This window comes from Chroicocephalus ridibundus, chromosome 12, assembly GCF_963924245.1.
Source record: "Chroicocephalus ridibundus chromosome 12, bChrRid1.1, whole genome shotgun sequence".
In the NCBI taxonomy this organism is placed as follows: Eukaryota; Metazoa; Chordata; class Aves; order Charadriiformes; family Laridae; genus Chroicocephalus; species Chroicocephalus ridibundus.
Genome location: NC_086295.1, coordinates 16,240,730 through 16,263,269, shown reverse-complemented (window position 1 = coordinate 16,263,269; position 22,540 = coordinate 16,240,730). Strand labels below are relative to the sequence as shown.

The 22,540-nt window shown below is 40.5% G+C and overlaps 1 protein-coding gene across 3 annotated transcripts in view; it reads right to left on the bottom strand.

Moving 5' to 3' along the window:
* ASIP (agouti signaling protein) overlaps window positions 1–13,657 on the bottom strand; it is a 28,928-nt gene extending 15,271 nt beyond the window's left edge. Inside the window, exon 1 of one of the 3 annotated variants that reach the window (XM_063350002.1) lies at window positions 13,539–13,657. The gene's annotated coding sequence lies outside the window, so the exon portion shown is untranslated. Of the gene's footprint in view, window positions 1–13,389; window positions 13,444–13,538 lie in introns of those variants that run through there. The other 2 variants (XM_063350000.1, XM_063350001.1) reach the window with 2 other exon arrangements.
* Window positions 13,658–22,540: the final 8,883 nt, after the last annotated feature.

Genomic DNA, 22,540 nt, shown 5'->3' with positions numbered 1-22,540 from the left:
TTTTGTCCTTCCCGTGGCTGGAAATGACTTCAAGGAGTATTTCCTCTACCCTCTTCCCAAAGACGCATGTCAGCCCGGCTGACCTGTAGTCCTGTGGATCCTCTTCTTGCCCTTTTTGAAGATGGCTGTGATGTTTCCTTTTTCCGGGCATGAGGAGCCTCCCACAGTTGCCATGACCTCTCAAAGTGAGCAGCCTGGCAGTAGCATCAACCAGCATCTCAGCACCCTGGGACGCACTCTGCTTGGTCCCATGGACTTTTCTGTGTCCAGCCAGTTTAAGGGCTCTCTGCGCTGTACCTTTCCCTGCAGTGGGTAACACCAGGTTCCCAGAGGCTCTGCCTCCAGGCTCAGGCCAAAAGCAGACCTGACCAGTCTGGGGAAGACATCAAGTACTTCATCTTTTTATATACCTCTGATCCACTGACTGCTTGATCACTCTGGATATGCCCAAAGCCTCCCTTGGCTGTGTTTTTGTTGGCTGTGTGGTTGGGCAGTGACAGGTATAGCATGAGGGTCCAGAGGAGCCTTGGCAGTATCTCTGCCACTTCCCAAATTTCAGCCCCCAGCGAGCAACAGACCTTTGGAGTTTGGCAGACGGGGACCTCCATGTCCAGGAGGTGTCTCTGGTGACTGTCTCCTTGTCCTTCTGGATGCTACTGAGTCTGCTAACCCACTGCTGCAGATCCTTCACTGGTGAGGTAGCATCCCAACCAGTGTGCTCCGCACAGAGGCGTGAAGCTCGAGGGGACGCCCAGGACACCCCCTGCGGCTGAGACCCAATGGCCGTATTCTCCTTGTAGGTGGTGCAACGTGGCAGTGCCAGAAGCGTGCCAGCAGCACCACTGTCCTCACGCTGTCCGGTGTAGTCTCGGGTGGCCTCAAGCAGTGCCTCCAGGGTGTCTTCGCATCGAGAGTTGAGTGCTGTGATTCACACTGGTTGGCTGCTGAACTCCAGTGTGTCTCCGCCGATCCCAGTTCCCCCATGTATGTGATGCTGAATGGGCTACTTTCACCTAAACATACTCATAACCTCACCACCGACCCATAATCACCAGAGCAAAAGTACTTTTATGGTCACTACCCTGGCAAAGACGAATGACAGTGGGCCCCCTCATGCGCACATCCACCCCCTCCCTTTCACCTTAAGTGCAGGGTCAGTATAAAAGGCTGTTTCCTATGCAAAATACACCTTATACCACCATCTGCTACTCATCCTAATACGAAATCCTCAAAATACTCTATAAGTTTTCCTCTTTTCTTCAGGGCAGCTAGATGTAGGATAATAAATACCACCACATTCCCTGGAGAGAACTTCCCTCGCTACTGCCAGCCCTACTGTTTGCATCTGTTTTCACAGGCATATCTTGGCAGGGTTTGTTTTTCACCCATTCAAATCACTTGCATTTATAATTACCACAGCATTTGAGTTCTGCCAAACTCGGCTGTTCTGGAAGCCATGAGAGCAATGTTAATTCCACTTACCAACAAGGTTTGACATTGAATCAGGAATTCAGATTTACGTTTATGTGGATCCCTCATTTATAACTGTAAAAAACATTGCGCAAATGCATTTTACGCAAACCATAACAGCCATTGTGTTTTTCTGAACATGATTACATATTTATAAAAGCCAACAATTGTTGACTTTTTTTATTTTTATTTTCTCAAACTATCTATTTCGTGTTAGTCAAGGGCCAGGGGAATTATCGCTATTTGATTGTCCCATTTGTCTAGTTTTTTCTGGGCATCTTCCATTCTAACTTAACTTTTCTGATTCGCTTTTAAAAAATTGCCTGCGATCGTAGAAAACCAGCTCCATGTTTAAAGAGTCTGTTCCAGCCTGCTACCTCGTTTGTTATTTGATCTTCTACCTTTGCATTTTGGCTGGTTGAAAAAAACGCAAAGCGCGTAGTTGTGGTGCTTGGGTCTAACCTCAGTGTGGTTAAAAAATGATCTGTGCGCTGTCTATGAAGACAGACATGTCTGCAGCTGAAAAGCAACCTTTTCCACGCTTCAGACAAATTTAGATCCAAGCCTTCTTTATTTTAAGAGTAGTCGTTGAGACTGTTTTTATAGTTCTCCTCTAATACCTCTACTTAATGCTACCACCTGGATTTCTCCTCCAGCCTAAATCATAGAATCATAGAATGGTTTGGGTCGCAAGGGACGTTAGAGCTCATCTAGTTCCAACCGCCCTTTCATGGGCAGGGACACCTGCCACTAGACCAGGTTGCCCAAAGCCCCTGGCCTTGGAAAGCCCGGAGCCCCTTTAGGGACCGGAAGGGGCTCTAATGTCTCCCCCGAGCCTTCTCTTCTCCAGGCTGAACAACCTTCATAGGAGAGGTGCTCCAGCAGGCTTTCTAGAAATTACCCTGGAGCCAGAATTGCATGTGAAGCTCAGTGCTTCCATACCCTTTGCTTAGGGGTTTCATCGATCTGCCCAACCTGCTGCCAGAAAAGCACGTGCTCCTGCTTTTCAGGACCCTCGCGTGGAGCATGGTGTGATGGCAGGACACCCAGTTCCCCTCTGCTGTGGACAGGTGGTCGCAAGAGCTCACCTTTCTCTTTCTGTAAAATCGGTTTAAATCCTTATTTACCTGTATAAAATCATAGAATCATCTAGGTTGGAAAGGACCTTTAAGACCATCAAGTCCAACCACCAACTTAACACTGCCAAAACAACAGTGCAATCTTACGGCACTTTTAAAAAAATGATATGACATGACACAAGTAAAATTTTTATGGGATGCCAGCGTGTTACATCAAAATTTCTGCTTCTTTTCTCCTTTAAATTGAAAACAAGCTATAAAATACTATTGACCAAAGACAAACTGGCAAGTGTCATTGGAGGGCTTCTCTCAATTCATTCTCATTCCTTTTGTTCTTTCTTCCAGACTCTTTTCTCTGGTCTTTTGTGTAATTATTTTTTCATTCCCAACTATAGGGGCTGAGCACAAGGGGCACTGTCTTTTCTCTAGTTTCTCTGTACCAAACCCACCATCAGTTTACTACGATGAATTGTATGTGTTTACGGAGATAAGTGCACCAGAGAGATTTCTGTAGTGTTTGATGCAGTTTGTTAAGTTTCTGTGCAATTTTAACTTTAACATTTTTTTTAAGTTAATGAACTCAGTCTACCCTTCTTGCTCCCCTACTCCTTTCATTTCCGTTTTCTGGTTCTGCCTTTGGGGTGGCATTTTTTTTTCATTTTCAGTGATCCACTGTGCCCTGTTGCTTTTGACACGAAGTTTCCTTTAGAAAAATTTCTCTTGCCTTTTGTGCATTTAGTTCTTTTTCCTTTTGCACTCTCTCATGGTTTCCCTACCTTGTCCTCCTCATCTGCAGCTGGGTAATGCTGAGGAACGAAGCAGTGAAACTGGATGAGATGCAACAGTGCAGAGGCCAAGTTCAAACAGTTAAGCTTGAGAGCAAAAAAAATTTCTGAAGTTAATGACTTCTGAGTTTCAAATGATAGAAGGGGAAGAACTGGATATATTGCTTACAGCATGACCAAGAGTGAAAATGTGATGCAGCTGTGAAAAAAGCAAACTAGTAAATTCAATTCGAGGGTGTATCAAGAGAAGTATTTGTAACAGAAATATGAAAGCATTTAATATTGCGTGCGGGATACCAATCTTCATTTAGAGTATTGTGTCCAATTTTGGTCACCCATGTGGAGCAAAAATGCATTTAAATTAGAATGGATGCCAGCAAAGAATAACACAATGATTACAAACTGCTTGACATATCATGTGATCTAGCAATATCTCCAATGACACTGTCCCATACGCCCAATTTCTTCATACTCCACCTGACATGACTTAACAAGGAAATTGGTGTGGGCCTCCATTCCCTCATACATGTTCATGAAAAATGTGAGAACATTTTATTTACGCTTGTGATAAGCCTAAAAATTATCAGGAAAAAGGATCTTTTTCTATGTCTAAAAACAATGCTTATTACATCTAACTGCACAGTTTTAAAAGCATCTTACTAACATATATCATTATGGAGCTGTTGGAGCGGGTCCAGCAGAGGCCACGGAGCTGCTGGGAGGGCTGGAGCCCCTCTGCTGTGAGGACAGGCTGGGAGAGCTGGAGGGGTTCAGCCTGGAGAAGAGAAGGCTCCGGGGAGACCTTAGAGCCCTTTCCGGTCCTTAAAGAGGCTCCAGGAGAGATGGGGACAAACTTTTTAGCAGGGTCTGTTGCAATAAGACAAGGGCTAATGGCTTTAGACTAAAAAAGGGTAGATTTAGACTAGATATAAGGAAGAAATTTTTTACTGTGAGGGTGGTGAGACAATGGCCCAGGTTGCTCAGAGAGGTGGTAGATGCTCCATCCCTGGAAAGATTCCAGGTCAGATTGGACAGGGATTTGAGCCACCTGCTTTAGTTGAAGATGCCCCTGCGGATGGCAGGGGGTTGGACTAGACGGCCTTTGAAGGTCCCTTCCAGCCCAAACTATTCTGTGATTCTATGATTCCCTCATTTTCTTGGTTGCATTTAACTGTTTAATTGTATTTTCAATAAAAGTAAAATAAGCTGCTGTGAAAATGGTTTCAAGCTTCCCTCTTTACTTTGAAAAAGGAAGGCAATTCTTAGAGTATCTGAGACATGTTCCATCTCTGCAGTAAACTCAGTTGTACTGACTTTGAGCTTTATTCTTCTCGTGCCTAATGTTACCTGTCCCTTCATTAAACAAAGAATAACATAACAGTCCCTTACGTCCCTTCAAGTCCCTAAATCCTGGAGGCCTGCAGTGCTCCAATTCTGGATGGGTGGTGGTCTCAAAGTCTGGGGCAACACGCATTTCATTAACTGAAGCAGGAGGCTTTACAGCTTTCATGCCTTTGGGTATCTCTCATCATGCATATATATTACAAAAGCAACAGTATGAATGCTCTTCCTGTTAAGAATATTCATATAGTCTATTCCTGTTAAGTATAGTCATAATTTGATCAACGAAAGAAAGTGGGCTCTTTATCTGCGTCTGATAACCATACACACAGATGCAGTTGCAAAAGTCGTACAGACTGCATTGTCCCTTCTTAGGACCTCAAACTGCTTGGGGCTTCTTGACAACTACTGAGCAGTTAAGAAAGACAAACAAGTCACACAGACTATCTAAAAAGATTTGCCATGTGCAGGAATATGGAATGGCAGGGATAATTGGGCTTGTATATATTGAAAATCCCTGATTTACAGATGCTGTGTGTATTATTTTTGTAGATATATACAAATTCAGTAATTTTTTACTCTCTCTGTGTGTCTGTAAGGGAGGGGATAGCTTGGCACAGACTCTTTCAAACCACCCTGGATGTGTTTTTCTCTCTGCAGCTACACTCATCTATCAAAGTCCCTGTAATTAGGCCACATATCACGCTGTTTAGACCAAAACCATTTGTGCTCAGTTGGGCTGAAAAGGAAGAAAATAAATTTCCATCTTGAGGATATTTAGCTAAGTCCACTGTGCCATCATAGTTCGAATTTCTGGGTGGTAAAAAGGGTGAGAATCACTCTTTCTGGCAGCTAGAAGCCAAGACTCACTGGGCTTCGGAGGTCAACTATGTTTGGACTAAAAAGGAAGAGTCTTATTAGAAGAAAAGCTTGTCCATCACAGTTCCTATAACTCCCTATAAATTACGCTGCGTGCTCTCCTCCCTTCTGTCGCTCATTCAGAGCCACCCCCATTGGCTCAGATGCTGCATTCCTTGTTGAGGATGGACATGGCAATGAGCGGCGGCTGGAATTACAGGAGGAAAGGTTGAGATGAGACATAAGGAAAACCTTTCTGATGTTCAGGATATGGAAGCACTGAGACAGCTCGCCTGAAGATAATTATTCATTGTCCAAGGTAGAGATGTTTAGGAATGAATTAGACATATGTCTGTCAGTCAAGTCTGCTATGTTACTTCTCATATTCAAAACTAACGCAGATTAAAAAAACACCCCCAAACCCAGACAAAACTACACTCTCTTAAAAACTACCCAGTGTGATGGTGCATATAAATCAAAGGTTTGGGTCCTTGTCTCACTTTGCATACAGACGCTAGATGCCACAATTGAGGATGGAGTGAATTTTAAAACTAAAAATAGACTGAAATAATAGAAATACGTAGACACAACTAACGTCAAAAAAAGCAACTCTGAATGACAGGAGCTGTTGTTCTACCCAAGTGGAAAAGGCACAGGGAATCAATAATTTTTATGCCTGTTTGTAGTGACCAGTATGAACGACGTGGTTCTTGTAAATTGTTCCATGGATACTGCCTGTAACAGAGCTGCTATGCTCGTTACTATATGTTTACAATGGATTTAGAAGTGACTGTTGAACTGACGATTTAGAAGAGCTCTTGGGAAAGTAGCCAGAAGCCCCTGGATAAACAACGTGCTGCCAAATATCTAGGAGAGAGCAAAGCTGTAATGAAGCTACAGGCTTACAACAGCAAAAAGGACCGTTGCGATCATATGGTCTGACTCCTTCCGTGGCAGGCTACAGACCCTGCCTTCACTGCTTAATTCTAAATTAAACCAAGTGATAAAGTGTCTGGTAACTTGTTACCTTAAATTTATCTTGTTTCAGTTTCTAGGAACCGAATCTGTCCAAACCTTCCTCTTCGCTGTGAAAAATGCCTTTGTTTTATTTTTCTTTCCCCCTCCCAAGAGGTGCTTGGGTGAGCAGATAGCTTTCTAATATTCTCCCAGCCAGGTGAACAGGTTGAGCCCATGGAATTACTAAGTATAAATTACTTTTCTCCCAGTTCTTCTGTTAATCACATGGCTCTTTTGTTCAGTTTTCTAACGTTTCATTAGAAGCAGAGGCGGTGTTCCTCTAGAGACAAATAATTTCCCAAATATTTCCCAAAATATTTCCCAAATTATTCTCCCAAATAATTTCCTTACTCCACTCTAGTAATTTTTAAACAAGTTCTCTGTTTTCTACTCCAAAATTTTTCTAGGGTCTGAGTCAAGCTAATGCACATATAATGGCCTTATTGTCCACCTAGTCATTTAAGTTATTGAAATTGAGCTTCCCACCCAGCTTCACCAGCTTAAGAGTTAGCACCTACTTTAAACTGATTATCTAGCCTTCCTTCAAGGATTCCACCAGTATGGGATGAAACCCTGGGGCTGTGGTTGGTTGGTTGGATGGATCAATCGATCAATCAATCAATCAACTTATTACAGAAGGAATCCTGATTCCTGCCTTAAGAACTGCAGGTGGAAGGAGTACTCCTCTTACTCAACGCTGGATGTGCATCTCAGTCACGAGAAGCTCCCTGTTCAACAACCAGCACGTTAAATTCTTTGTGGCAAGTTATTTAGACCACTTGACTGGTGGAAGGTAAAGTGTTTTTAATATCTGGTTTTGCTCCAAGAGTGAATGGAATAATTTTTTTGGGAAACTTTTCCTTTTTCTGTGTTATTTTGGTTTATGTTCAAGTCGTATGTAATTGTGTAATAGCATTTTTAGGGTGGCTTATGCCCCGTGCACTCTACAGGCCCTACTTGGAATTTAATCTGCCTGCCACAGATTATAATTTTGCTTCTTGTTGCTAAGTAATTCTAGTATTCTGATCTATTTTTACTAACATCAACATCTTATAATTTTTATCCTTTTAAAATTTCTTTAGAGCAGCATTCTCCTGGTCCTCAGGCTGTTTGGAGCTCAGGGACAGGACTCTCTGATTGTTTGAAAAGGTACTCCCACCTTTGTACTGGGATTTAGGGCACTTTATAAAGCATTCTTTAAGTGTTCTGGGCTGTCCCTCATTTCCTGCATGTTTAAATCTTTCTCTTAGATCATTTGGAAGAAATATAAGTTAAAATTCTTTCCGTCTCTATGGAACTGCCTCTAGGAGGATAGGCATGTTCTCAGAAGACGGGAAGCTGGCAAAGCGTCTCTCTTTGAAGACTGTAGGAAAGAGGAACCTGTGAAACTATTGTTGCTCTGTATTCACTTTCCAGAGAAAATACTACATGAAATACTTATGCCTCTATTACCCTGTAAGTGTAAGAGCTTACATAGTGTTTTGATTAGGAGGCATTACATTTTTGACACTTCCTTCTACTCTCTTCTGAGGCATGACTAGATACAGGCTTTACAGACGCGGATACGTGAGATTTACTATTTGTATTCACTACAAAGCTTCTATTGTCTTAGGTTTTGTTCTATTTGTACATTCAGGAACAAATTGGTTTTTATGTTACAACCAAGACATTTAAAAGGTGAAGTTTTTTTGTGTTGGTTTGTTTTGTTTTTTTTTAATAGGAGGCAATTTATGAGATATTTGCTCTATGACTGGTGGAGGCTGATGGTGGATTAGCTTCAGAAATCATTTGGGCAAAAATAATCCCTCAGGCAATGATGGCAATGTGATAAATAAGTACAATCGTCGATATATATATACATCTGATGGTAAAACCAAATAAAATCACTCTCTGGCTTTTCCTGCTTATTAATTTTAATCGACTTGCTTGAAAGTCAGAGGACAGGGAGTTTCCTCGGTGAAGGTAATGGAACAAGAAGAAATGCCGAGTGCCATATGATACCTATTTGCAGTGGATGGAAAGCGAAGAGTAATAGATGTAGTGATGGTAGAGGTTCCCACTGTGTAGTACATACATCGAAGATGGGGTACAGCTGTGGTGATCAGACTTGGTGATCAATCCAGGATGTTATATCTGAGAGGCTGTTGGGGCCCTGAGCGCACCAGCCAGGTCTGCAGCCTCTTCCCACTGCTGGTGGTTTTCCTGCCGGTGTCCGAGGATGCTCTGATACAGAGCAGCTGTAGCCTGGGCTCGGGGTGCTGGGGAAGGGCTGGGAGATACCTCCTCAGGGGGTCCCCCCTTCCCTTGGGTGCCATGGAGAAGGCAGGAATTCCTCCTTAGCTGATGGCAGTAGGACCTGCAAAAGGGAAACTTGAAAGGGCTATGAGTAAAGGGCTACGTTTAAAGAAAAATGATCAAAGTTTTTTATTTGTTTTCCATGCATAATGGAACTTCTAAACATCCTACTCTTCTGCTTGCCCATATCCTTGACATCCTAAACTAGAGGGTTCTGACTCGTGTTAATCTTTGTCTGGTAATAAGCATAATTTCTGCTTGAAGGTACCACTTGCATATTGGTGACACGTGTTGGCCTGTCACAGCCAGCAAAGTGCTGAATGGGGGGGAGGGGAGACCTTTCTGGTGTGGTCACTGATGACCATGGGGAGAAATGGAGGTTTCTGGACATTCCTTCCAGAATCTCCCAATTCTGGCTTGTGTTATCCTGACTGTGACGTGGACTAATAATAACAGGTAGAGCCATAAAGGTTTGCAGCTACTTAATGCAAAATCAATTTGTTGCACTTATGTGCCCTTTCAGAAATGAGGAAATAGAAAATAATACTGGTTGCATTGTCTGTGTGTGGAAAAACCTGGCATCGGTGACTCAGGCATCGTGTACCATATGCAAAAAAGATGTCAGAGCAGTATTGGGTATCTGCACAAGATCAATGAGAGAGCTGGACTACCTCTACACAGTCCTGCGAGGCACAGCTTCCTTCATGGAAGAAGGGAAACCCATGTGTGGGCCATAAGTGGGAAACAAAGATGAAGACAAATGTCTGGAAGATATGTGTTAATTGATAAACTACCCATAGGAAAACAACGTACATTCTAAGAATGAAAAAGTTATGGACAGACATCTAAGAAAGAAATGAATATTGTACATTCAGGATGGGAAATACTGTTCTGGAATGCAATGACCCAAAAGGGTTTGGCAGTTGTGATGGAGATGAGCTCACAGTGTAACACTTGTCAAAAGTGCTAATGTAGCTCTTGAATGAGGAAATAGGACCAACTTCAATAGGAGAGAGAATATTTATTTGCGATTGGTATGGCTATGTCTGGAAGACGCTCCAAGAACACCACTAATTGAGCAGAAAGAGTTTGGATAAACCATAAAATGATCAAAGGAATGGAAAAGTATGTCTAAAAAGAGCTCTCAAAGCTCAATCTCCTTAATATCAAAGAGAAACTGTAGAGCGTGTCAGTTCCTGGACGTACCCGCCAGGGTTGGAGGGAGGATGGGGTGACAGAAGGGTTTTCAAGCAAGATGAAAAAGGTTAATGAGATGAAGTCACCAGAGGTAGAAAAAGATTTCCAAGATCTGGACTATTCTGGCTGACTTAACAATTACGTTTTAGAACACCTGTGAGGGGCTGATTTACATTTTCTACTATAGAAACTTAATATATATTATCTCTTTTTTTTTAACTGAGAAATACAAATTCTAAGCCAAACTGGTGGAAGTTACACTGTTGTCTGTGTTATGTGCTAACTAGTGATTAGACCTTCAGTTTTGTTTATGACATTACAAGTCTCTGAATCTGTGCCAGGAGCGTGGATGCTCACTTCAGCGAGGGCATGCTGGGGACAGGCTTCTCGCCGATAATCCCGGAGGCAAAGACGTTGCTTTTACAGTTATGGCACTACAGTTTTCTTACCAACTTGACTTACCTCTCCACATAATTATTTCGAAATGTGTTATTTCTTTTCTTTTTTTTTTTTTTCCTTCTTTTTTTAAAACCCTGAGATCTCTGAAACCTCTTTAGCTCTAGGGAAATAAATCATACTTGTCTCCAGAGCATCTGGCTTTGAGTCAGACCTACTGAAGCAGCCCATTTAAAAAATCAAATAAACAAAAAACCACCAAAAATAAAAAGCTTAGGGTGAGTCCCTAAATAATATCAATGTGGATATTATTTATGGATATATATATATGTATCTATCTATACATATAATATGTAGTAACTGAAATGTACTCTTTTTTTCATGCATTGTGTCCCCTTGAAGTTACTTCTCTGCCACTTTGTGTTTAAAAAAAAAAAAAAAGGCAACAGGAAATACTAACTCATGTTTTTAATCGATCACAGGAGTGAACCAGATCTGCTCAGCACAAAGCTTTATTTCATTCTATCATGTGTCACAACCGATGATTCATTGTGGGTCACTGTGGATGGTTCCCCACAGTGGCATTGGTCACCTTCCTAATTTTTCTTTTAAGCCAACACATTATCACCACCAAGAAACAAGAAACACGGGTGTCGCTACCAGCGGCAGCCTTCCCAGAGGGGCTTCCCTTAAAGAACATACCTGCTGCCATCAGCAGCTGGATGCTGGGCCTGCAGCTGCTCCGAGCAGAGCTGTTTCGGGGTTGCTTTACACTGGTACAGGAAATAGCCCTGTTACAGACACCTCCGAAAAGTACCTGGCAAAATCCAGTAAAAACTCCACTCTGCAGGTAGAATAGAAACAGGCTTCTATGCGTGCACTGAGCTTAGTCATTTTTAACTAAGATAATTCTATTGACAGAATGAAAGCATACTTAATGTTTTGCTAAACGGTTAAAATTATTATGTTGGCGCTGGTCAGTGCTGCCTTCTACCTCCTTATAACTCAAATTGAATTAATTAAATAAAATTTTAACCACCCGGGTCAAAGATTGAAGAGAAACGGCGTGATTTGAAAAAACAAATTTCATAAGCAAACGCTATTCGAAAGGTCGGTGGGTTTTTCTGTTAAAGTTGCTGTTTTTAAGAAACGCTAAAACTTAAAAAAAAAAAAAAGTTATACAATATTTCTTCTATGAAAATAGGTATACCACAGGAGCACGCACACTTAATCAACAAGATGTTAACTATCTAGTCAAGGATTTTAGTAGGTCTTTACCCTGTAAAATACTGGGGGCAAATTCATGCCCGTAGCTCTACTTATGAGTCTCTTTGTGCCTAATACGTTAAAGGGAATACTGAAGATAAAAACCTGTACTGAAGCTGGCAAAATCCTTCCTCAGTTTTCGGTGAGTTGTTTTTTTCCATATATAAGAAAAAAATAACCTGTTTCCCTAGTTATCATCCGTGTCTGTGATGATTTGTGTGTTTTTGCAGTTAGGCTACAATGCTCATGAAAGCTCCCTGGGTCTGCGTCAACGGAGGGAAAAAAAATAGTTTTTCTGTAAAGTGGAAGGTGCACAGAGAAGTGCAACTTCAGCATTCGGAAAGTCAAACAAGAGATGTGTTCTTTAAAAAAAACAAACAAATAAAACCAAAAAACCCCAAGCAACAAACCAACCAAAAAAGGCCCAAACAACCGCCAAAAACAAGCCATGGAAATCCACCCCCTAAAACCCTAATAGCCTCAAAAGACCTTTTTGACAGTGACTGTAACTAAAACTGCCCAAAACATAGACCAGAGAGACATCAAACTCTCCAAATAAAATTCGCGTAACCATAAACGGGGGGGAGGGTGGAGCAGACTCTACCGTCAAATAAAGCCTCCAGAGAACCCTTCCTGTCTCTATCAGAAGTGTTTCTGATATTAAGAAGATGGCCCAGAAACTACGAAAACGCCAGCAGAGCAACAAAGGCGCTTCTGAACAGGATGAGCTGTCTTTCGCTTTCATCTTATGGCTGAAAGTCAAAAGAAACACAGCTGTAAAATATACACGGAGAAATAAAGCGGGGGGGGGGAAAAAAAGTAGACAAAACCAGGGAAAACAGTTGGAAATGCATCCATTTAGGAAAATAACAAATGTAATAAAACGAACAATCTTATTGTTAATTTTCCAGTGACTGAAGTCATTAGAAAATTGACAGAAGTGCTGTAGAAATTTAGGCTAAAAGGAAAAACATTAGAATTGCAAATGGCAATCATAAATTCTCTCTCTCAATTTCTTACCTTGCTAACTACGTACAGCAACCGTTGCTTGCTAAACTTGCACAAAATTGTAGAATGTTATGAATACTGGTAGAGAATGAGACACTTGGATATGTGTAGCGTACAATTACTTTTTTTGTGACACCCTATAGAGAGAACTTACAGGGCAGATTAGAAAAGAATTACAGTCTTTACAGAATTACAGAAGTTTGAAGAGAAATATTACTACTTCCAAAACAAATAATCTAAACCCTTAAAATCTTTCAAGAGTCATAAAAGCTTCAGGAAAATAAGTATTTTATGACAATATTATATAGTCATTTTATTTACCTCACTTGGAAATAATTTAGCCAACCAATTGAGGCAGTGTAAAAACACAGGATAGGAAATGCACTTCATTAACATTAAAATCACACAGTAAAAGAGCGTAGAGAGATACTACAACGTTTAAAATAATTTCAGGATAAAACTCAGATGCAAGTAGACAGAACTAAAATTTGCAACAAAAAAAAAAAAAAAGAGAAGAGCCAGATACAACAAACAGAATCAAAACAGTCTAAATCATGGGCAGCGCTGAAAAAGAAGTATTTGAAGTTGGACAGAAAACTGGAGCGAATAAACGCAGAAGAGCAAAAAGGTAAAATATCAAAGTAAAGAGAGTTTGAAAACTTTACTGCTTCCCAGACCGGTGAGATAGATTTGCAGCACTGATTCGAGCGCAAAGGAAGACAAATCTCTGCAGTGCCATGTAGCAGTAAAACACGATCTTTTTAAGTTCAAGCAACACGGGGGAAGTTAAATGCCCCGTAGAAGAGGTTAAATGTTTTGGTCCTACCGAAACAGTAAGCTGTTGTCCTATTCATCAGGCTCTAACGAAATGCATCTGGTCTCCCTTGGTTGGCTGATCTGCAGATAATATAGGCAAAGCTTTTGGAGCTGTTTGTGCTCCCATTTGATGGCTGAGCAGCCTGCTTTTAAATATCACCTCCTCCCGAAAGCAAGGCAGAAGCATTTACTAAACTTTAGCTGACACAATTATAACGAGGACGGACAGTCTATTCTTTCGTATTTCAATTTCTGATTTTTCTCAGTGCAGTTTTTTTGGGTTTGTTTTTTTTTGGGGGGTTTTTTTTGTTATTTTTTTTTTCCCCGCCCCCTTCTCTCTTTCACTGTTGCTCTGAAAGAAAATCTGGTGGGAAGTTGACCGTCAGCCCCTCCTTTTTCTCCCCATTTGAAAACTGTAGGGACCATCCCAATCCAGAACTCTTCAGGCAGGGATATTTTGAGCTGATGGTAGCTAGTTTTTTCTGTTGCTCAGGTGGAAAAAGGTACGTAACGGGGGAACGACTGGAAAGACCTGCTGATTAAAAATAAATAAATAAATGAAAAAGAAATAAAAACAAAATTAAAAAAAAAAATAAATTGTTGTGCTCTTTAGTGCTTGTTTAGGGCTCAGTACTGTGAGTTCCCGTATCTGGCAAGCTCGTTCCCGAGAAGGATCATTAGAAATGCTGGGCATGTGCACAAGCAGCTCCTCAGCGGTTCCGAAGCAAGGGAATAGCGGAGTTTTCCATTGATTAACTCCACCACAATGAGATAGCTTTGTGGAGTAGCTAAAAGTAAACACATAGAGGAGGAAAGGCTTTTTTTCTTAAGCTTGGTCACAGCGTGTACGAAAACCAGATGAGTTTACCAGAATGTGGACACAATTACTCAAAACGTCTCAAAAGTCCCTTTATAATTTCAAGGGTTTAATTATACATTTCACTGGTACATTAATAACTTTTGTTGGCTGTTTTACAGCCATGTGCGTGTCATGTGTGCCATGAGGTGTGTTTTTTGTTTTTTTTTTTTTTTAATGCCTACTTGGTAACGTTGTGTGCAAGGGGACAGATAGAAATAAGGAACCGTTGAGCTATTCAGCTGCTGACAAGGTGGCTCCTGTTTGCAGCCTGGGGCACCGCGAATTTCGGATTGGAATAAACGACAGAGCGTCAGTGGGTTTTTAGAAGCCGAATGATCAGATTTGAATTAACGGCCTCAAGAGTGCTGATATGATAAAAGATGATGGGGGGTGGGGTGGAGGGGGAGGGGGAAGGCCCCACTACGAAACAAAACTGCAGCCCCTTTGCATTTCTCTGTGTGATTCCAAGTCTATTTTTATAAAGGCAGTTTTTTAGCGTTCTCTCAGGATCTCATCAGGACCGCCCCCGGGTTGGAAAAAATACCTCTTTTGGGAGGTCTTTTTATTATTTTGTGTTTCTTGGCAGGCCTCCCAAAACGCGGTAGTTTAGGTGAGAATGACGATACTGAGGTAACATGAGCTGACTTTGTAGGACTTGAAACATTTGCAAAAAACGTGGGGCAATGGGAACCGCTGCGTTGGGAGTTGGAACCGCTCCTCACAAACCACATACTGCAAAATTTTGTAAACATCATAAGTTTAGAAATTAATTTGTTTCACTACTTCTGATTTAAGGCACTAACAGATTGTGAAGTTGCATTTCTTTTATTTTTTTTTTTTGAGTGCTGTCTAGAACATAGCATACTTTTTGCCATATTTGAAGTCTTTCAGTTTCCATGTATTTAATTGCAGATTTCTTCTGAGAGAGAACTAAGACACTGCAGACTCTTTCTTTCAAGTAAATTATCCCAACTCTTCACTGACTGCAGCTGTTTCTTTGCTCTGTTTTAAAATACTGTGCTCTTGTGATTGTCCTGAATATCCGTCATGTCCGATTTCCTAGGCAGCTCCTGTTGCTAGCAGCGTTGTGTGTATATTCCACAAGCAGGCTGAATTTATTTATTTATTTTTTTCTTTTCTCCATTTTTGTGCCAGGGTTTTACTTTTCCAGTGTTAGAGCTTCAGTTCTCTTTTTCCATAGTGAAACAGCAGAATGAACAGACCACGGTGGTGCAATTTAAAAAGGGATTTTAAAAATCCTTTATTTTTTAAAATAAAGGATTATAAAGTAAGACTCCGAGGGGACGAAACCCCACGTAACTATGTGCTTTAGAGTACGTAGGTAAGCTATTAAAATGAGGGAAGTTATTCAAGCACTTAAAAGTGAGCGTGGGCTTGTACACTTTCCTGATCCGGGGGCATTTTTTTGCAGAGACAGAAGTCTTAAAGTAGTTTTAATTAAGTCATAATGCAACAAGTCCAGATTTATACGGAGGTGATTAGAGCTGGAGAATAAAATTTGACTAAAAATCAGCTTTTCACCGAAGACTTATACAACCATATTATATCACTTTACGAATACAAAGCTAAGGAGCATTACCACTGCAGTAAGCTGATAGCACTAACGTGGTCTTTCAGCATTTAAATTAAACCCCGCCAGAGTGAAAAAGGTCTGTTAAAACCTTTTTGCTTCAAACTGAATAACTTCACCAATCAAAGAAAATCTTCTGCAGCCAAGGCCTCTCTTTTTGCAATGAAGTTTGAAGAAATGTGTTTTTCCAGTCTCTGCCCTGATAGTCAAATGAAAATTTATAAGCGCCTTCAAAAAGGTAGTAATTCAGAATTTAATATTTACCTCAGTACGCAATAAAAGAGGTAACGAAGCCGCACGTTTGTGACACTCTTTCAATGTTCTATACTGAGGTATGTGCTGTTGTATGTGACAGTGAAAAGATGGGATCAGGAGCTCATTTTTTAATGGGGAAACCAGCCATTTGTGGCCAAGCCTCTGGGCTTTGCCAGCCAGCAAAAAGGTACAAGGACTCAGCCAGGTGATACACAGAGGATGAGTTATTTGTCAAGCGTGCGTATAGTGAAGTGACTTGTACCCTGGAAGACTGGGATACTCGGGGCGCTCGCGCGCGTGTAGGCCGTTTTGCTTGTAATCCTTCGGACGTCTAACTGACAGTTAGTTTCCCCATTTGATTTGAAATGCGTGTAGATAATCTTGCCTAAATTTTCTGACGTCCATTTAAGTCACTAAATCCAGTTTGAGCGTTGCTCGGCTGTTACAGAAAAATACAGCAAAACCAAAAGGTTTTCACAAACTGTCATGTTTCCGCGAAAATGTCTGCGAGCAAAATGATACTGCAGAACACCTGGGGATTTCTGTTCCTACTAAAGGGCATGCACAGTGATAAACCTCGGCTTTCCAAAAAGCATCCATGCATTAGCTTGGATCCCGGAGTGCTTAGGGATTTCCCCACAACTGAGTTCTCACACGAAGGAAAGTTGTGTCCAGCAACCAGAAATGTGGGCAAAAAAAAAAAAAGTGTCTTCTCTGAGTTACCTGAAGGTGCTTAAGATGCTTGAGGAGCAATGTTTGAGGGACCAGATGGAGACGAACACGGTGAGCACAAATAACTGCATGGTGCTCTGAGTACATTCTCGGAATAGCTCTGAGAAGAATCCTAGAACAGCGGGAGGAAGACAGGCTTGCAGAAACATAAAATATTTCCGAGGCTTTTGAAAGGACAGATGTGTTTTCCCTCGTTGTTCTCTGCTTCCATTGCTTCACTTTCGCTGTGTGACAAACACGAAGCGGCGCACTTAGCGGTAGAGCTGGTTGAATTTTGGAGGGCTAGAATGTTCTCGGTTGTTAAAATTGACATTTATCACACGAAAACTTTTATCAGCGACCAAATTTTCCAATTGAAAGAATTTAAATTAAAAAGCTTTATGTGCTGATATCTGCAGGGGAATTTACAGGATCAGCAATTTCCTTACTTTATTCAAGTTCAAAATGTTCTGATCGTATCTTTTTTTTTTCCATTTGAAATAAAAAATAACTTAGTCAAAATTTCCCATAAAGGAAAACCTATTTTTCAGTCACCGCTGCTATGTGAATTAGGGCCAAATTCTGCTCTTAGCTTCTAGCGCTGAGGCACCAAATTTACATCTCATTATATTGTAGACATTTATGGGATGTAATTAATTTTCTCATTTGGAAGAGAAAGAAATACTAGGGATTTGTTCTGTGCTGCTTTGAAATGGAACTCAGCTGCCGCTCTGGAGAATGTTTTAGGTTGTCAGCCATGGTGCAGGAACGCAGGTTTGCATTCACGGTACCAGCCATTGTCTCCTTGTGAAAAATGTGGGGTGTGTGCGCACGTTTGTGTGTCTGTCTTTTCTCTGGTCTCAGTCAGCGTTTCATTTTCTCCCGGTTTGGCTCATTATATTTTCTATTGTTGTAGGTTTGCCAAAAAAAAAAAAGAACTTATTTATTTTGCCTTTCCTTTTCCCCCCGTATTTCTTCCTTCTTTCCATAGTTGGCACATCTTGGCTTTTCTTTCTCTCCTGTACTGTCTCATGAACATACTCTTCTGTGACATTTGTTTTTCCACACGTATTTTTCTGTGTGACTGTTTCCCTTTCCTCTCTTTGATATGTTTTCAGACTCTCTTTTCCGTCTTTCCTTTATCCACCTGATTTTTTTATTGTCCATGCTTTTTGCTCTGTGTCAATCCCCCTCCCCCCCGGTTATGTCACCCTCTCCATCTCTTCACAGTTTCTTCTGGCTCCCTCACCGTCCCCTTCATCACAGTTTGGTGTCCCCACCACAGACTGGCACGTGACACCCTGACTCTTTCACGCCAACCTCCTGCCTGTCCCTGGTACCCTCCTCATGTGCTCGTCTCTCTGCAGATGTCGTCAGCTGCATTAGCACTGGGCTGAGATAAGAGAAGGGCTTTTTCTCCTGTTCCCGTAAGGATCTGCCTACACTCGTGGTCTGTTTGCCATTCCGACAGGGATCGGTGTGCATCCACCATCTGCAAAGTCCACGGACTAGCCCGAGGAGAGTTGCAGATCATGTTTTTTAACTGCCTCATACCACCTTATAATAGGATTTGATGTCTTTCCTGGGTATATGAGACCCGACTCCTCTTGGCCACGTCTCTTTGATTTTGGAGTTGTGTTTGCGTGGCAGAAAGCACCCTGATCCGCCCTTGTTTTGCTGCATTTATACGATGCAAGGATGTAACACTTCAAATTTCTTTCTTTTTTCTCGGTTACGAATGCTTTTATTGGGAAGCCATTGCTATTCTGAAAACCTTTGCAACTCGGCTTAAACTGTTATTTTCTGTTGTACGAATACAAAAGTAAGAAGCTCAGCTTAAATGAAGTTGCTGTTGTTTACAAGGCTGTCACTAGTTGTCGTAGGAAGAAGGTTCTCTGCTTCCGTGGCATGTTAATATCGGCAGGTGATCGGAACAGATTTGCTGGAAGGGCAATCTGAAGGGACAACTACAGGATTCGCATGAACCCGCTGCTGCCCTCCTCTAAGAGGAGAAATAACGTGTCTTTGGGCAGCAATTCATCTTAAGGATGGGAAACTCGGTGTGAGCAAAATCATAATTCCACATTTCCGTACTTTGAAACTCTTCGAGGCTTTCTGAATCACTTTAAGTCAATGACACGTCTAATCAGACATTTTCTGATTAGAAACCTTTATATTTTTCAGATACAATGAGATCTGGGAATGCAAATACGAAATAACTGGCACCTAACAAAAATCTTTTAATAAAAGGAACATAAGAGTGGAAATACGTACCTAATATTTTAAAAAGAGAACATATTATTGCATGCAAATAAATCCTTATCCGTGCATGACAAAATGGATAAAAAGAATTAAAAATAGAGTAATGAAATGCTTGAAACACCATGCTAGGATGAGGTTTGAACGATACGATCTGACATGAAAGAGTTCCTTCGCAGAAGGTGTATCAGTTCTCAGTGAGGCTTCTCATTCTCTTAAATATGAGGTCCTGATACCTCCTGAAAACAGATCACTTGGTTAAACACCTTATACCTGATCTAGTTCTTGCTTTTGTATGGGAATAGCTGTAACGAAAAAACTCAGAAATACCACTTTACGCGCACCTGGCTTTGCAAGCAAGTCAGTGGAAGGCAGTTTAGGAGCATTATTATTTTAGTGGTACATCTCTTGCTGCTGGTTCTGTGGAGCTGAGCAGCTACAAAAGTAAGAGGTTTTTTCTGTAATAAGTAATGGAGAAGATGGGCATATTTGGAGAACAGTCAGGGAAACCTAACCTTAATTTGGAGAAGTGACACATGTGAATAGTGCAAGTGAAATCAATCTGATTTCTTCTTCTGAGTAAAATATTGTGAGTAGTTGCATTACATTTTGGTAAAATAATATTACATCAGTTCAGAAGAATGTCTTATCTTTAGGCTTGAGAGGTCTGATGTTGAATGGTTCATCCTCAAATCTGAGGAATCAAAGAATGCTATTTCGCTGGAAGCAGGCAAAAGGAGTAAATTCCCCACATGGCTACAGGTTGGGGCTGGATTTACTGCTGCGTTCATGCAACATGAAAACCCACCACCCATGTTGATGTGCTGTGGTCGTTATTACCACGGCTTCTCTCCTTCTTTTTTTGTTGCTAGGAAATCTATAACGTGGGCTGTCTTTCACTTTCATGATGATCTAAAGTCTTTCAGCCAGATTTGACATTATGCCTTTACCCGTTGCCCTAAATTTTAGAATATTGTGGCCAACATGAGATACGAAGTTGCTTTGCAAAGTAAATGCTTTATTTATCGGAGAAGAGAAATATAGAGAGTATGTTGATCATAGGAATATTGAAAAGGTCGAAACTTTTGGATTGGAACAACACTAGGCAAAGTATTAATTGAAAAACTTAAAAAATTAATCCATGCCATCTTTCATGATGTTTATTTAAAAATGGCAACCGCTCATAAGCAGCTAATCCTATATTTTTTTTCTTTCATACTTAATCAGAAAGGAGCTTAACTGAAGGCTAAATATTTCAAATTAGTGTTATAAACTTATCTGGCTTGCTCCCGCTTCCATACAAAGAAGCGGTAAAACATTAGAGGATGTGTCCTCCGTTAAAGGTTTCTTCATTTGCCTGGAGAACAAAGACAGCAAGAACTAAACAAGAGCAAGAGCAGAGCGTTAGGATAATGTAGGGAAGAAAGAGGCATAAGAAGTGACATAAACTTAAAGGTGGCAGACATACGTTCATTACTGCCCGTACTATTTGCTCGATTTGCTACTCGTCGCATCTGTTCCGGCTCTGATCACATCTGTGATAGGTTTTCGGGACTTTAAATTGTAAATGTTTTTAGGGAAGGGATTTTCATTACTCTCTGAAGTACCTGCTGTATTTATGATCCCTGCGAAACTAATATATGGGGCATGACTATGCCTCAAAATGTCAAATATATGCTCTACATACATATGTTCTACATATATAAAATGAGGCTTGGGAAGCGCTTCAATTATTTATGTTGAATTTGTGTATTCTTTGCATTTTAAATTACAAGCTCTAATGACAGTTGTGACCGACCCATGAAAGGAGAAATAGTATTTTGATTAAATAGCTAATTTGCATTCTACATTCGTCGCTCTGTTTATTCATGTTACAGTCGTAACATTTTTCACACCGTAGTGATTTACTGCGCTTTGAGGGATGTATTTAAGCACCAAAACAGGCTGTGCTGTCGGTATCTTGGAACCTCCTAAATGAATTTTAATAGTTCTGCTACACCTACTTTCTAACTAAACACAGAAGAGGATTTTAAGTACCCCATAACATTCCATTAATATTCCCATATTTCTGTCTGTTGCAAAACATTTTGTACTGGACAGTGCTCCGTAGTGCCACTGTATGTTTTCAGATAAATTGGTACATTTTTTGTTGCAAGGGAGTTTGAAAAGGAGGGAAAAAATCCCTCACAAAACCAGCATTACAATAAATTTTTCTTCCCTTTTTTTTTGTGTTTGTTTCATTTTTTTCTTTTCTACCATTTAAAACTTAAAGCTACTAGAAATGATGGTTGTTGATCTAATTGCTCTACAAAAAATTATCTGAGCTTGCCTTCAAGAAATGGAGTGAACGTTCTCGGAAACTTGCTAGGATTAATCTTAAAGCATAAAACATCTTTAGCGTTTGTGCGAGAGCCACAAAACTGCACGCACATGAAGTCAAGCATCACATTTAAGGAACTATTCATTAAATTCTTCAAATAGTCAGAACTCCCACCTTCTTATTTTCTGTACAACAAAGGCAGCAGACATCTGATCCTTGTTAATACCATCAGCATGTTTACAGGTTTCAGAATTTTATGCATATCATAAAAGCGTCTTGTGTAAACCTGAACATATTCAATGTATAATGTTTATAAATAAGAGCTGCTAGCACCGGAAGCAGGCAACAAAAAATTTTGGAAATGTCTTAAAAAAAACAAACTAACATTCAATGAAATCACTCCTGAAACAGAAAACAAGATTTAACTCTCCACAATGATGAAACTACTTATTTTTCCACTATAATATACAGAATTTGAGGCCGGTACAAGGCAAAACTCTAAAAGTAGTAAAAGTATGCTTCATATGAAAAGATATTTATAAGTCTTAACTGTTCAATTTCTAAAGGCAAACTGAAAGAAAAAGAAAACACTATCTTGCCCATAAAGGAGAGTTGCAGAAATTAATATTTTCATTTAACTAAAACTTGTTGTCTCCTTTTTCAATATATTCATTTTTTATTTCACAAAAACTGGTAAGTAGTTATTACCCTTCATGTTTCAACTGACCAGGGCTATTATTTTTAAAGTAGATTATATATATTAATGTCTGCATACATATAAGCATATTGTTTAAACCATAGATTTCTCTGTCCCTTCTATTTTCATTTCAGCTTGCTAAACAAATCCATATTACACCTACAGTTCTCGTTGGAGCCGTATCTCCCTAAGCTATTTTGTTGTAATTTAGAAAAAACAATAAAAAACCCCAACGTATGAATAATTCATGAATAAAAGCTAAGCATGCACTTAAATAACAAATAATTTACTCACCCCAGGCATGTAGCTGAGGAGAATGT